The 15,343-nt window shown below is 48.8% G+C and overlaps 1 long non-coding RNA gene across 1 annotated transcript in view; it reads left to right on the top strand.

Annotated features, from left to right (window-relative positions):
* The first annotated feature begins 323 nt into the window (after positions 1-323).
* LOC134510556 (uncharacterized) overlaps positions 324-15,343 on the top strand; it is a 29,529-nt gene continuing 14,509 nt past the window's right edge. The window contains exons 1-2 of the long non-coding RNA XR_010069658.1: positions 324-539; positions 12,918-13,070. This is a non-coding gene — a long non-coding RNA (uncharacterized LOC134510556). The remainder of the gene's footprint in view (positions 540-12,917; positions 13,071-15,343) is intronic.

A 15,343-nucleotide genomic window follows, 5' to 3' on the forward strand; every position in this document is an offset into this window, starting at 1 on the left:
CATCAGGGTTGGCTCCCAGCAACGGAACTGGGGGAAAGACACTGATCTGTGCGGTGCTTTGGGTCAGACCCTGCACATGTCCTTCATGTCAAGGGCTCCCAGCCCAGCTTTCCCAGCCTCCCTGATGGTCCTGGATGGGCTCGTGTCTCTCCTCATGTTTTCAGCCCCTGGGATGGTGATATTTTGTGGGTACTGGTGCTTGGATGAGTTTCTCCTGTGGGGCAATCCAGGGTGCCGATGCCTTCGGCGGCGGCAGAGAGCAGCTCGCCACCACCTCTCTCCGCCAGCGTTTTCCGAGCGCTTGGCATGGCGCCCGGCTGCCTTTCACTGCTGCCTTTTCATTCGCGTTAATTCACTGCGTTTCCTTTCTTGCTCCTTGCGAGGAACAGAGGGAGAGCTTGTTCCAGCAGACGGGCCCCATCCGCTCCACCCGGCTCTGCTGGAGCAAGGGCTGGAAAAGAGGGATGGAGGCGAAGGGGTATCTCCCACCCCTCCGGGGCCCCTGCGTGCTGCCTGCGTGCTGCTTCCCAGCAAATACGGTAAGCGTTCAGCCTAAAAATGTAAGTCTGATCTCATGACACAGGGTGGCCCTGCATTCCTCACCTCTGACATAACCCGCTGGGAGTGTGCTCCGCAGAAAAACACAAACAAGATGTACTGGCGGGCTGGCGGCGGGGGCCAGGCGGCTGGCAGATGTGCTCCAGAGCCCCCGCCGCAGCCCCCCGGGTACCGCAGCCCCGCTCCAGCACAACCCGTCCCCTCCCAGGGAGGGCAAAAAACCGCAGCCCGTGCTGGGGGGCCGGGGCCGGCCATTGCCTCTTGCAGCCGGCGATGGGGGGGTGCGCGCCCCAGCCTCCCCCCCTTCCCCGGTGGGAAGGTAACTTGCTGAGGTTCAGTATCATCCAGGGAGGCAGCTGAGCTCCCCTGGGATTTTGCTTGGTGAATGGCTGAGGGCGTTTTTAAGGACCTGCGGTGCTTTTGCGGCTGGTTGGTGGTTGTTATTTTTTGCCTTGTTTTTGTTTCTTGCATCTGAGTCTCTCTGGGACAGGCGCTGCTCTGGGTCTGCCGTGGCCGTGGCTGGTGTGGCTGCTCCAGCACTAGCCTCCCATCCCTGTTAGAATCATAGAATGGTTTGGGTTGGAAGGGACCTTAAAGATCATCTCGTTGGGGTTAGCACCCCCCACCTCTCATCACCAGGTCTGCAGTGATGCCATCGGCCCCGTCTGCTCTGGGTGCATCGTGCCCAGGTGCAAGCTGTGCCCCACAGGGCTTGGCACCCACAGCCTTGGGTGACACGGGACGGTGATTCCTGCCTGCACCCAGACGGGGCACTGGGATTACATGATTTGCCAGGGATCACGCGGAGAAGCAGGGCAGGGAAACGCTCCTGGTCCGGCTGCCATGAGGCTGACTTTCCTCCCAGGGAAGGGCCAAACCCTTCTGCAAGTACAGCCTTGTCTGAAGGAGGGGGCAGATCCTGCTCGGGGGGGAGCTGCCCTCCCAGCTCACCCAGCCATGCCGCACCGCTTGTTTAACTTTCTTTTGCAAATGCCCTAAACCTTGACAATGACCTGTTTTCCCTTCTGTTGCACAAAGTTGCTTTCCTAGAAAGAAGCTTTGTAACGCACAGTCCGTCCGGCCTGGCTCTTCTCCCTGTATGTCAAAGCAACATTTAGATGCCCAGCAGGTTTAGTTTAGCTCAAACACGCCCAAAGCCCACACGCGGGTGAGTTGGGAGACTCGGTCGGATGCCACCTGAAACTATCCTGAGACTGCCAGCCCAGGTTGCGGAGGAATCAGATAAGTCAGCTTTCAAATCCACTCCTCAAACTTACTTTTTCTCATTTGTGCTTTTCATCCTTGTGTCCCTGCTGCAGTGTTCAACAAAGCTTGGAGAAAGCTTTTCTTTCCTCCAGACATTTCTCCCCTGTTTCTGTCCTCACCTTTCACTGGCAGTGAAAACATATTTTTCTTTTTAATTTCACATTTTTAAAAAGAGATTTTTTTTTAGAAAATAATTCTTCTCCTTCCTCCATAATACAGGACTGCTGCTCCTCTGGCAGAGGATGGTTTGCAAGAGAAAACAAGAGAAACAATGGTAACAAGAAACAATGGTAACAAGAGAAACAATAGTTCAGATTTGCTTCTTCAGAGTACACATTTGATCCCAGATCCCAGAGGAGGAGAATGCCTTTTCTCATGGAGCCAAGCCTCTTGTCCGCCAGCCCTGTGCCTTGGGGCACTCCATCCTTTCCTTTTTCTCGGGGAGGTGCCCTGGCCGTGCTCAAGCTGTCAGTTGCATAGGGTTGTCTTCTTCTCCTCACACTGGTGATCACATCAGCTCCTTCTATGATTTCTACTCCATCTCTAATCTACAGCCCAGCTTTTTAAGCTTGTTTATTTTAACGTGCCAGGCTGTAACCTGAAGCTAGAGAAATAAATTCAGCCTAACAAGTTCCCCTTGGCCAGCTGAGAGCACAGGTTAGAGATTAATCCAACAGCAGCAGATGGTCTGGGTTGAACGCTTGCTGCTTGCCCACGGCTGCTCCTTCCCGTCCCCTCAGTACCTGCAGCCTGGCTTGGCATCTGACCGTGTCCTCACCTGGGAGAGCTGTTCTATGCAAAAACAAAATGCACAACTTGAAGCCTGATCTACCAGGGACAGGGTCTGGTTGTGAAACAGCTCATGCACCCACCGACACCTACACACGTGCACACATGTGTTTTCCAACAGGGGAAGTCACCAGACTTCAAATCACTGCCAGTGGCTCCTAACGTCCCAGTTATCTTGTCCATCCAGGACAAGGATGCTGGTGAGGACACGGTTTAAACTGGACAGGCTGTTCTCCAGGTCTTATCCCCGGTTCAAATGAGCCTGAGATGATACAGTGAGTGGAGACACTGGGGTAGGTAACAGGTCCCCTAGCTCCTCGGGAAGCCGTATGACTGGTATTTAAAGGACTGAGTGTTCCTTTGAGTGACCTGGTCTTCCCTGGATGTAAGGCTTCAGGAAAGACATGGACCTGTTGAAGCGGGTCCAGAGAAGGGCCACAAAGATTCTCAAAGGGCTGGAGCACCTCTCCTATGAGGACAGGCTTCAAGAGGTGGGGTTGTTCAGCCCGGAGGAGAGAAGGCTCCGGGGAGACCTTATTGCGGCTTTTCAGTACTTAAAGGGAGCTTTCAAGAAAGATGGGGACAGACTTTTTAGCAGGGCCTGTTGCAATAGAACAAGGGGTAATGGTTTTAAACTAGAAGAGGGAAGATTTAGACTAGATTTAAGGAGAAAACTTTTTACCATGAGAGTGGTGAAACACTGGCCCAGGTTGCCCAGAGAGGTAGTAGATGTCCCACCCCTGGAAACATTCAGGGTCAGGTTGGACGGGGCTCTGCGCAACCTGATCTAGTTGAAGATGTCCCTGCTCATGGTGGCGGGGGCTGGGATCATTTCCAACCCCATCTGATGGTACGTTTGCAGTCCTGGAGAGCTGAAGCCTACAAGGTTTGTCCAAATGGGCAGCTGGGTAGAGAGGGGAGGGGAAAAGAGACACAGAGAGGGAGATTTATTATTTACTGGGGACAAGAGAACCCATCCAGGGGTTCAACCTAGAATCACTGAATAGTTTGGATCGGAAGGGACCTTTAAAGGTCATCTAGTCCAACCCCTATGTTAACATCCCTTTGTTAACTATATAAGCCCTGCCTGGAAAACCCAAGGACTAAAGGCCCCTCGACTGGACCTATTCATTGAGCTTTGGTAGCCCTGCAAATAATCTTCCCAGGTTTGCAGGCAAGTTTTGAATGTGGCATTAGGCTGAGGTGACATAAATACAAGTGGCCTTCAAGAGGGTGTTATCCAGTCAGGGTATTTTATTTTTTACCTGCTTCTAAATGCACACTGAATGCAAACAAGTAAGCGGCTGGCCGGTGGGCTGATGTCTGTGCTTGCTTATACAGGGATTATTGGGCACCTGGGATTTTCAGTGGCACGACACTGATAGGAATAATAGACAGTGAGCGTCTTTGGGGATCTTGGCTGTGAGCAGAATCAAGCTTCTGAGCCCCTGGTGATGGACTGCTTCAGTGTCTCCATCACATGCTGAAATAAAACATCTCAGTCAGCTGTACCACAGTGATATTTATTTTTTGTGGTCAATGTGCTGTACACAGTACTTTTGCCCATAGCGATGAACTGCAGTCCATCTGCAGAGACAGAAGCTGAAATTTGGGTGCCATGAACAGACCAGGGCCAGGATGTTGGCAAGTACCTTTACCACCGAGACAGCACTAATATATTTCCAGTTTCATCAGTTTTCTCCATTTTAAAGCTGAAACTCTTGGAGTCAGCAAGTAGGGGAACACCAATGTTAGAATTTAAAAAAAAAAGAAAGAGAAAAAGGCAAAGAAAAAGAAAAACTAAATAAAAAAAGAAAAAAAGGAAAAGGAAAAACGAAAAAAAAGGAAAGGAAAAACGAAAAAAAAGGAAAAAGAAAAAGAAAAAGAAAAAGAAAAAGAAAAAGAAAAAGAAAAAGAAAAAGAAAAAGAAAAAGAAAAAGAAAAAGAAAAAGAAAAAGAAAAAGAAAAAGAAAAAGAAAAAGAAAGAAAAAGAAGAAAGAAAAAGAAAGAAAAAGTCTTCTTTTGAGATCCCAAAAGGCACAGCAACCAGAGGGAAATAAACCACGTCCCAGGGTCGTTATCTTGCTGTAATTCCGTGCACAGCTACAGGATAAATAGCCTATTCCTGGAAGTGCTCTTCCCGTGGTTGCATCTATGATCTTATATTTAAGGTCAGATTACCTGACTTAACAAACTGAGGAGTATCAGCGGGCTCACGGTAACTAACCAATTTCACGCAGGAGTAATGTCATGCCTCCCAACCTTCTGCCTCGCTTTCTGAAATCATCTCCCCTAAACCAGTAATTCTCAAACCCCAGCGCCTGGGCTGTGACCCAACGGTGTAAGGAGCATCTTAAAAGACAGCCCCCAAAATATTGAGGCATAAGCTAAAAACCTATGCTTGGTCTCCTTACCAAGCCTGACATTTCCTTTCACATTCACTTCAAGGGTGCAAGAAAGAAAACACAGCCCTGTCTACAGCTGCTGCTGGACAGAAAAGTCCCTTTACCGCCTCCTCCATCGGGCAGGAAGGACCTTCAGATTGACGCTGGAAAGTCACGTAATTCATTGCTATTTGTTCTCCACAAAACTGCAGCCCGCTGCTTCCCAAGGCTGACGACGCAGCCCCTCTGGGCTCACTCAGGAGATGTCATGGACTTGCTGCCATCCGCAGGTTTCTCTGATGAGGAGAAGCCAGCTGGCAAGCTGCTGGTCCTCGTACAACTTGTGCGTTGGGAAAGCTGTTCAGCTTTACCAGAGAGCAGGAAACCAGCACAGCATCTTGAGCCCAGGATGAAAACAGTGGCACTGCAAAGGTCTATCATTTTTAATTTTTCACTCATTTCCTCTTTCAAAACCTGAAAGTGACAATGATTGGGTTTTTTCCTCCCTGGGTTTTTTCCTCCCTATGTTTTTTCAGAGCAGTAGACATGCAGCAGTGCGTACAGGAGTCAATGAGGTTTGTGCTGTTGGTTGATCCAGGAAAGGACTGATGTGGATAGCAAGGCAGTTTTCAAGATCTGTAAGGAGAATTGCATGGCCAGTATCATTGTATTCAAATAGTAAATCGGTTTCTAAGCCTCCTATAGAGTACTAAAATACTACCCTGGTCACCAGAGGACCTGGGATGTATGTCATGGAAGAGGAGACCTGGAGCTAGCAATCCTGACACCCTCAGCTTGGTTGTGCCAGATGTGACACAGAAGGCTGGAAAACCTCGGGTAATGGCTTGGACCACATTAAAAACACTTCCTATGGAGTCTGATAAAGCCTTAAACATCAGCAGGGCTGGAGGACGGGTGCGAGCGGTATCATCCAGAACAGCGATGGACCCGGCGTGCTCTGCAGCCAGTGGGGAGCTGCAGGACCTTGTCCAAACAATCCTTAGATGGTGCTTTTATTTCTTCCCACTGATGGTGTACAGAACTAGGGGTCTGGCAGCCTTGGAAATGCAAAGTCCTGAAGTAATTGTGGTTTTCATGATAACAGCAGGTATCCAAGTCTGTAACAAGCTCCACAGCTGGCAGTATGGGGAGGGCGCTGGTGGGCAAATTTCTCCCAGCCCTACACAGTGACCCGTTCTCCCTGATGTTTGCAGCTGGAAAACTGCGAAGAGAAAAGCCTCATAGTCCAATATCCGAAGTCATTTGACACAAAATAAGGCAATTAAGGACCGGAAACACTTCCAAACAAAGCGCTACGGAGACATGACGATGTTGTTCCTTTTGTCTGGACCTGAGCCCGGGGCCTGTGACTAGACCCGTCGTATACCCACACCTTCAAAGCCAGAGCCTGGGCTCTGCTCCTGTTCTCCTATCGCAGGGTGAGAGCTTTCCTGGAGCCACCGAAAGGGCCCGAACACTTTCTTCTGTAATCTGTCATGGCTGTCAGGATGCCAAGAGACATGCCAGACCTAGACCCTGGGCCAAAATAGCTGTGTAGACATGCCCAGAAAGGAGAGCTGGCACAAGGTATTGTATAAAGTGAGATATGTGAAGCCGCAGGCAAATAGTTTGGTAATCACATGGGTAGGTTAGGCTTGGCAGAGGGCAGAGCATGTCTGCTCGTAAAGAAAGGAAGAGGAAAAAACTTTTTAGGTTGGAGTCCTTCTTAGTAAGAGGTCAGGAGAGCTTCAAGGGCTTAAACAAAAATAATTGCCCCAGAAGGTTGAAGTGGAGGACTCCGTGATGTCCCAGTCAGGCCATAAACACCTTTTCAGAAGAGGTTTTCCCAGAAAAAAAAGTTCACATTCCCAATAATGAATCCCATTTCACGACAAGGTTCAGGAGTGACAGGAGGAAGAAGCGTACACTTTGCTCAATGTTTGTGCAGGGGGATGCTCCACGTGTCTCTTCACCCCAGGGTTGACCTAGAAAGTTAAACCTCAAAGGATGGGAGAGGACAATTGAGTCCCACAGATGGGGTTAACTATGGCAGAGGGAGTCAGCGAGGCAGACCATGGACACACTGCACAAAAGCATTGCACTTAATTAGCTCAGGCAAGGTGGGGGTATATTCCCGAAGAGGTTGTTATCGTTCCTCGCGGCCATCCAGTCCCCTGCTGAACATTTTTGATCAAAGTCTTTCCAAGCCGATCTATTTTCAGCCCAACCCACTCAATACCTTGATTGCTACACAGCTCTTTTAGCTGCTCTTAGGTAAACACGCTGCCGCTCCTTGGCATTTTGCCTTGCTAAAACCAAAAATACAAGTGGCACAGAAAATAAGAGAAGCTGTTCTCCTTCGCCAGGAAAAATGATGCTATTTCTGAAATAAACTGTTTTTAATACACCTCACCGGCCATGCACGTATATGTGTATGTATAAATATACTTGAACTAGAGGTCCAGCTGTTGGCATCATGTATGCCTTTATGGAGACAGAAACAGAGAGAGAGTTATGTACGTACAAACCCAGAGACACCTTCAGCCTGTGTGTCTGAATGCAGAGTCTTTGTTATGCTGAGATATCAGGGTCTGACTCCCGTTAAGACAGGTTCTCATGTACCGGTCCCAGCTCAAACCAGTGGGGTGTGGTTTGTTCGGTAGAGCTGCCTTTGCTGTGGATGTCCCTAGGGAGGGTGACCACCACGATGCCCATGCTGGGGTGTGCTTTGCACCCCACGGTGGAGCGGGGGGTGCAGAACAGCTACTCTGGGGACCCCTCTGAGCTAAAGAGCCCTAACCTCACTGCTGGTGGCTGTGCACAACACATCAGAGTTGTCCATTCCTGGCTTGCATCCTTGGTTCTCCATGGGTTGAGTTTGCCCCACTGGAGATGAAGCACGGCACAGGAAGCATTACACAGGTCCTCCCTCAGTCAGCATCTGTGGGGCTGAACCCGAGCAGGCTTGAGCAGATCAAAATCAGAGCTCAGTCCACGGCAGACCTTGTTTTTGTGGAATGACAGTGACATTGGCCAGAGCTTGAAGTCACGTTTTCAGTTTTCCCCTTAGTAAGTAAACACAGAGAAGTCAACAACAGATGGAGCATCGCATGGAGTTACGCAGGTCAGCACAGACTTCAGAAAACCCATGCGTCTGAAGAAGAAATAATTTGGAGGGGGGAGCAGCTGGGAGATTATTCTGACATTGAGAAAGACAGCAAAAAATACCGGCGTGAGCTGCCTCCTCTGCAATATGCAGCTGAAGGTTTTGGTTTTGTGGAATAAGGCAAAGATGGGAAGATAACAAAGCAAGCTCCTGGGTAGGAAGGGGATTTTTTTTTTGTTTTTTTCTTTGGCTGGAGACCAGAGAATGCAAGAAAAAAGGTGTTAAACTGATAATGAAGTGGGCAGGAGTAAAGCAGGCAAATGCAAAACAAAACCAGATTTTGTGTGACAAGCGCAGGTTGAAGCGACACGGCAGAGAAGGAGGAGAGCTTTTTCAGTAGTTTATATAGTATGGCGGGGAGTCTGGGGTGACAAACGAGGGATTCAGGCAAGTGGAGTGCTGCAGTAATGGGCTGTTACTTGTGGAGGAAGACAGAAGGGAGGAAAGGGAGCAGAGGACACCCATTAATAAAAAACCCACATTCCATTTAAGATTTATTGATAGCTCAGAGCCAGAGAGTCTTTCATGCCTTCGCATCTCTGAGCTAACATTACCCGAGAGTCGGTAGTGGCAGGGATCCGTTGTGAGCCATTGAATTCAAGTGGAGAAGAGCTCCAGCCTTTAACAGGCAGAAATGAAAAGAGTTTGGTTAATAGAGATTTCAGCCCGAGAAACCTGTGCTGTAATAGCGGAATAGCATTAGTGTTCCTAAGAACACGGCCGGTCATTTCTGAGCACGCAATATCATGCATCGGAAATGAAATCACTCAGTTGAGGACCTCAGCATGGCGGCTGTGGATGAATTCAACACTGGACGAAAAACTAATGGTTGCCTTGGGACCGGTGTTTACTAGCTGGTGACATTCAAAGAGAGGACAGTCCCATCTGGTCATGGGGAGAGCAGTGATGGTGCAAAAGGATAAAGTGATCCCTGTGGACTAGCAGCACATCCCCCAGAGGAGGGTCAGAAAGGACCGGTTTCGTCTTGGAGGTGGAGGGTTGAGTCAGTACGAGAGGAATGCAGAAGTAAGGTTGCTAAGTAAGGTGTTAATGAAACAGGCACTGCGAGGTTCCGTTAAAAACAACGCTGGGAAGTTGGGAATGGTGAGTCACCAAAATAATGAGGGTTGCCTCCGCGAGGAGAGGGTAGAGGATACGGGGCTGCCTAATCTAGAGGAGAAAAATGTGACAATGGCAGAGAGCTGGAAAGCTGAGGTCCAGGTGAATTTGCCTCAGAAAGGAGGCAGGATTTTTTTCAATAGAGGTGGTGACAAATGATTAGGACGCACTTTAAAGGGCAGCATTATATGTTCCTGCACACCCAACCTTGCATACAGCTTGGCAGGACACAAAGGAAGAGGCACCTTGGAGGCACCGTAATTCATTGGGTCCATTTTGGATTTCTGCTGGAAGATGGGGTGAGTGTGTCCTGGCCTCCATCGACTGCTCCATCAGGATTTCAACAGATTTAGCTAGATGAATCCTGTACCTGATATTTTTGCTCCCATGGCAAATTGAGCTTTAAGCCAGAAGAGGAGGTCCCCAGAGGGGCAACTGGTATCTTTAATAGCCTGTGACTGGTCAGAGGTTGGGATTTTCCTGGCTCCAGCCCGTGCATCCCCGCTCACGCTGCGTGAGACATGCTGGAGGTAATGCCAGGCAATGTACCTATCGACAGCTCTTCATGCTGAGCAAATATTTGTCTTATCATGGTTTTAATGTGCCCATCTCGGTGATAGCTAAATGTCAACCACAAAATAAAGCAGCGCTGCCTGGGAGAGACCCCGCTCTCTGCCACGCGTTGCTGGTGCAGCTCAAGGTTTTATCAGTATGTCGGGTGCAAAGTCTGACTGTGAAGCAACATGAAAAAACCCTTGATTTCCAAAGGTGCCGTTTGAGGGGAATTTGGGACATTTTGGCCCATTGAGGCTGCTGTTGCAGCATTGGGTATGATCACTGAGCCCCAGCCCCCAGATTTGCATTGCTTCTCTCTCTTGTTCCCAGTGGCTCTGTCATTTCTGACACCGATTTGTTCTCTGGTGTTTGAAGACAAGTTTCTCGTCCGGTGACGGAGTGTCCCCCCGTCCGGAAGGGGCTGCCACGGGGAGCCGCGGCTCCGCTGTGACATTTGGAGTGACCGGGAGGTCGCTCAGCCAGAAGGAAACAAAGGCAGCGACCGTCCTGCAGCGCACAGCAGCCACAGAGCCACCCCTGCGGAGGGGAAAGCACGGGCAGTACATTTAAGACCTGCATTTTGCTTCATACCACATTCCTTCTACTTTCTATAAAATATGTTTTAAAATCACTGGCAGATTTTTTTTCCCCTTTCTCCTTTTCTTTGTTCTTTTCTTTTCTTTTCTTTTCTTTTCTTTTCTTTTCTTTTCTTTTCTTTTCTTTTCTTTTCTTTTCTTTTCTTTTCTTTTCTTTTCTTTTCTTTTCTTTTCTTTTCTTTTCTTTTCTTTTCTTTTCTTTTCTTTTCTTTTCTTTTCTTTTCTTTTCTTTTCTTTTCTTTTCTTTCCTTTTCTTTCCTTTTCTTTTCTTTCCTTTTCTTTCCTTTTCTTTTCTTTCCTTTTCTTTTCTTTCCTTTTCTTTTCTTTCCTTTTCTTTTCTTTCCTTTTCTTTTCTTTCCTTTTCTTTTCTTTCCTTTTCTTTTTCCTTTTCTTTTTCTTTTCTTTTCTTTTCTTTTCTTTTCTTTTCTTTTCTTTTCTTTTCTTTTCTTTTCTTTTCTTTTCTTTTCTTTTCTTTTCTTTTCTTTTCTTTTCTTTTCTTTTCTTTTCTTTTCTTTTCTTTTCTTTTCTTTTCTTTTCTTTTCTTTTTTCTTTTCTCTCTCTTCTCTTCTCTTCTCTTCTCTTCTCTTCTCTTCTCTTCTCTTCTCTTCTCTTCTCTTCTCTTCTCTTCTCTTCTCTTCTCTTCTCTTCTCTTCTCTTCTCTTCTCTTCTCTTCTCTTCTCTTCTCTTCTCTTCTCTCCCTTTCCTTCTCTCTTCTTTTCTCCTCTCCAGTGCCCTCCTCTCCTCTCTCTCCCAGGTGAAAAATAAGGACTATGAGGGCTGTGCCTCCATGGACCTGGCTATGTGCTGTGGACGGAGGAGCCAGGGCAGCAGCAGGGAGGGCTGACCTTGCAGCACAGGGGGAAGTTGCCAGCTCCGGTTTGATGGCAGCCAGTGTTTGTGTTACAGCAAGGAGAGGGAGAGGCAGTTCTGGGAAAGGGCTGGGGAGAGGTGGGCGGTGAAGGAAAAGAAAATGGCAAAGAGCTTGAGAGGGATGCAGCAGGGCTGAGATCTCTTGTGCACCTGCCTCTCTCTCGACTGGGTGTAAAGTCTCCATTTCTCAGGCAATTGTAACTCTCTGGGGAAAGGAGAGAAAGACAATCCATGGAGATGGTCTGGGACATCTCCAAAATGAAGCCAAATTCTGCTGGAAAAGTCTGTAAAAACCCAGTACTGTAAGGGGGACTGAGACCCTGCTGTAGGATTCTTGGGGCTGTATTAGAAATCTGGAGAAAGACATTCACAGCGGACTGAGTTCATTCCGATCTTCACTTGCCACATCTTCGTCATCCGTAACACCATGCAACCAAGGACCCCGGTGAGCACATTGACTTGTGCTCTTAGAATCAGAGAATAAATCAGATTGGAAGGGTCCTCAGGAGATCCCCTAGCCAAATCTTCTGCAAGAAACCACGAGGCACTCAGTGTTAGGGAGGTTTCCTCCTCTCAGTTGGCAAGAACTGCTGTATGCGTGTTGATTTTATTAACAATTTGTATCTGCTGTTTCAGGCTGTACCTAGTTATACAGCCAGACTCTGCCCCTGACCCTTGCAAGCTGCTGTGCACGTTCTGCACGCTTGGGTGACTTCAAGACAGGATCCATTCTTGCATATGAAGAGAGGAATCACTGCTGCTCAAGCTGAAAGCATAATCTCCTTTTAGCCATGGTTAAAGGAGAATCAAAAGCCAAGAATAAGGGGAAAACAGAGTCATTTACTGAGTGACTATGGCTGTAAGTTAGACATTAAGAGTATGGGCATGAGATCCATGTCCGAGGTGTCTCAGGCTATTAATGACTTACCATGTCCCACACCAGCCTGCTCAATTTGGTGGCTTTCCCAGCCTCACTGCCTCTGCTCCCGTCCCCTTCCATACTGCCCTGAAGCTCCCTCTTGGGGCTGAGGACCATTCACTCTCCCTGGCCCCCTAACTCAAACTCCGTGACTTTCTCCTCCTGCCCTGGGAGACCTTCTCCTCAACTTCTGCTTTGGTTTAAAAATGGTTTAAAAATATTTCCGTATATACACAATGTGTTTGCAACATCATCCTTTGAGTCAGAATGTTGTTTGTTGTTGCAACCTCTGTTCATGTGGTACCTTCCTCTTCCTTTGCCTCTTCTTACGCTTTCTCCCCGTGACACACTTTACCTTGGAAAGGGCTCTTCTTTGCAACTAATCAAAATAAGGAGAGGGAAAAAAGCTTTGGTAGGTTTTACTGTTCTTTTTTTTTTTCTCCAAAGTATTTGGAAAGGTTTGCGGTGGTTGTTGCCTTTTAAAACTGTTATGGCAAATTTCAATACTGAAGCTTTCCATCCTGGTAATGGGGGTTTTGCCAGAAAAAGAGGGGGCAGGGAAGCCTGAAGGAGCAGTGAAATTTTTGTTTTCCACCTTTGCATATTGCATAAAGAAACCCAGACAGCTTTTACCAACATTTTAACTTGCGGAAAGACAATTTGTCGGTGATGCACGGGGTCTGTTTTTACTTTAGATGGAGAATAAAAGCAAAGTCTTCGCCACGGCGGTGTGCTTACCACTTCCACCACAGGCTGCGCCCGCCCGGAGGACAAGGAGCTGCGTGCAGGTCTGCTCCTTAGCAGCGGAGCGCGGTGTTGCCGTAGCACCAACAGTGTTCTGAATTCAGGTCTGTACTCCACGTCTTCCTTTGCTAAGTATAATTCAAACTTCAGGCTGCCAGGCAGGAAGCAGGCACACAACAATAGTGTGCAAAACCAGAGTTCAGGGCTTCCAGCTCCAAACTCTGCAACCCAGGATTCCTGCTTCCTGGGATCGTGTGAGGATGCTCTTCCCGATGCCTGGTCCATCCCTGTGCTGTACATGGAAAGACTTCCATAACTTTCAGCAGACTCTGAAATGCCCAGGACAGGTGTGCTGCAGCTGGCACTGAAACGCTCGCAGGAGCAGCCGGATTATTATGGGCATTGCCTCGAGGGACACAAAGTTCACCATGGCTCCAGCTTTTGGAATCCTAACTGTGCTCTTGCTGGGAGGTTACTTAGGCTGTGGTTTCACAGGCATCTCATGGAATCGCAGAAAACAGGGTGCACAAAGTGATACCAGATGTCTATGAGCTGAACCCCGCCTCTGACTGAGGGTGGTGAAGCACTGGAGTCACCGCAGGAAAAATCTTGGATCTCGATCACCAGAGGTTTCTATGGATAAGGAGCAGAAATGTCCATCAGGAGCGACACAGGCTGAGTCAATCCTACACGAGGACAAAAACCGAGTTCTGCCTCCACAGAGTCCGAAGGGCTGTGCACGAGCTCAGGGTCTGCCTTCCCATGGTGGCCACTGGAGACCCGGGTGGGATTCAGGGACCCATACATAGACATTGGGGTCTGTTGGAGATGACATCAGGGATCCCACTGTGACTCTAACCTGTACCCTTCTGGCCTCGGGGTACAATTATCTCAGCCAAACAGGGTGACTGTGCCAGTCAGCACTTGACTGTTGGAGGCTGTGGAGGAGTTTCCTGACCTGTGGCTCTTGGAGAGATAATCTGGACAAGCCAACATACACCATCAGCAAGCCAGTTACTCCTGTCAGAGGGAGATGGGAGACAGAAGGTGGCATAGGAGGAGCCCAGGAGGAAAGCCCACCCAAGAACCACAGGTGAGGGCACCCATAATACACAGAGGAGGGCAAGCTGGAGAAGCAGCACCCTTGCAGATGTCAGTGCAGCTGTGTGTAATCTCCAACGGCATCGTACAAGCCACGCATGGCCTGACCCAAAGCCCTTTGGAGCAAATAAGGAAGAGCGTTGCTTCCAGGAACAACCTGGATGGGGTGCAATCAGGGAGAAGGGCAAGGAAAGTTGTGCAACCATCTGCCAAACACTTGTCTGGGAGAAAATAAATGCCAAGCAGCGCTTGTTCCCTCCTCTGCTTCCATCCCCTCCTTCAGGGAGATGTGTCCCAAAGGGAAAATCTGATAGTTTTGGATTGGGCCTTCTGAATGGAAACTGGACGTGGCGGCAAGGCGGCCAGCCCTCTGCCTGATGCCCGTGCTGGGGACGCGGCACATGGCTGGGTTCAATTAAAACATTTCACAGCAGTGAGAGCGACGGGGATCAGAGGCGGCAGAAGCAGGCTGACCTATTCGCAGACAAATTAGCCTTATAAATAAAATGAATGTGTGCGGGACAAACAGTGAGCCTGTCAACCGAGCAAGCCATGCTGGAGCGCTGGGAAATATTTTATTGGGAAATAAAGTCTTAAATGCCATTCTCCATGCATGGATGGGGGCTGTGTGGCTTTTCATCAGCGAGCCCCTGCCTGCCCGCCCTCCCCGCTGCCTGCTCCTGCATATTGATTCATGGCTGAACGGGAACCTTCAATTCCCTTTGGTAGCTTTGGAGAGCGTGATTGACACCCCGCAGCACAGGGGCTGACTTCAGCTCCTGCAGTGCCCAGAAACACAGAGAGCAGAACCGAGGGCCGCAGGGACATCACTGAGGAGTCATGTCCTTGCCAGGCCAGGCTGCAAGAGCTCTGGTGCTTCCCGCACCTCCACCACGCCATCTTCCCTCCACTGGCACCATTTTCATGGGCTCGGAGGGGACAAACCCTTCCCAGACACGTTTTTGCCAGCTCCATCCTCTTATCCTTCTCTTCTTGCCCAGCATCGAGGGGGAAAAAAAAAAAAGAGAAAAAAAACTAAAAGAAAGGGCTGAATTCCCATCTTTTTCCCATCAAGTTGATTCATCCTGCAAAGGACTCAGCCCCTGTCATCCTCTCTGAGGACGTGGGGACTGGAGGTGTGCAGCGGGGCCAGCCCCAACCTCCCGAAACCCCAGCACAGACCAGGTGGGTGTAAAAGAAGCTCTGCTGCCGCCTCCAACCCCGGCAGACATTTAATGGCACTTGTACCAGTGCTAATTACATCTTAACATTTTCC

This window comes from Chroicocephalus ridibundus, chromosome 2 (assembly GCF_963924245.1).
Source record: "Chroicocephalus ridibundus chromosome 2, bChrRid1.1, whole genome shotgun sequence".
In the NCBI taxonomy this organism is placed as follows: Eukaryota; Metazoa; Chordata; class Aves; order Charadriiformes; family Laridae; genus Chroicocephalus; species Chroicocephalus ridibundus.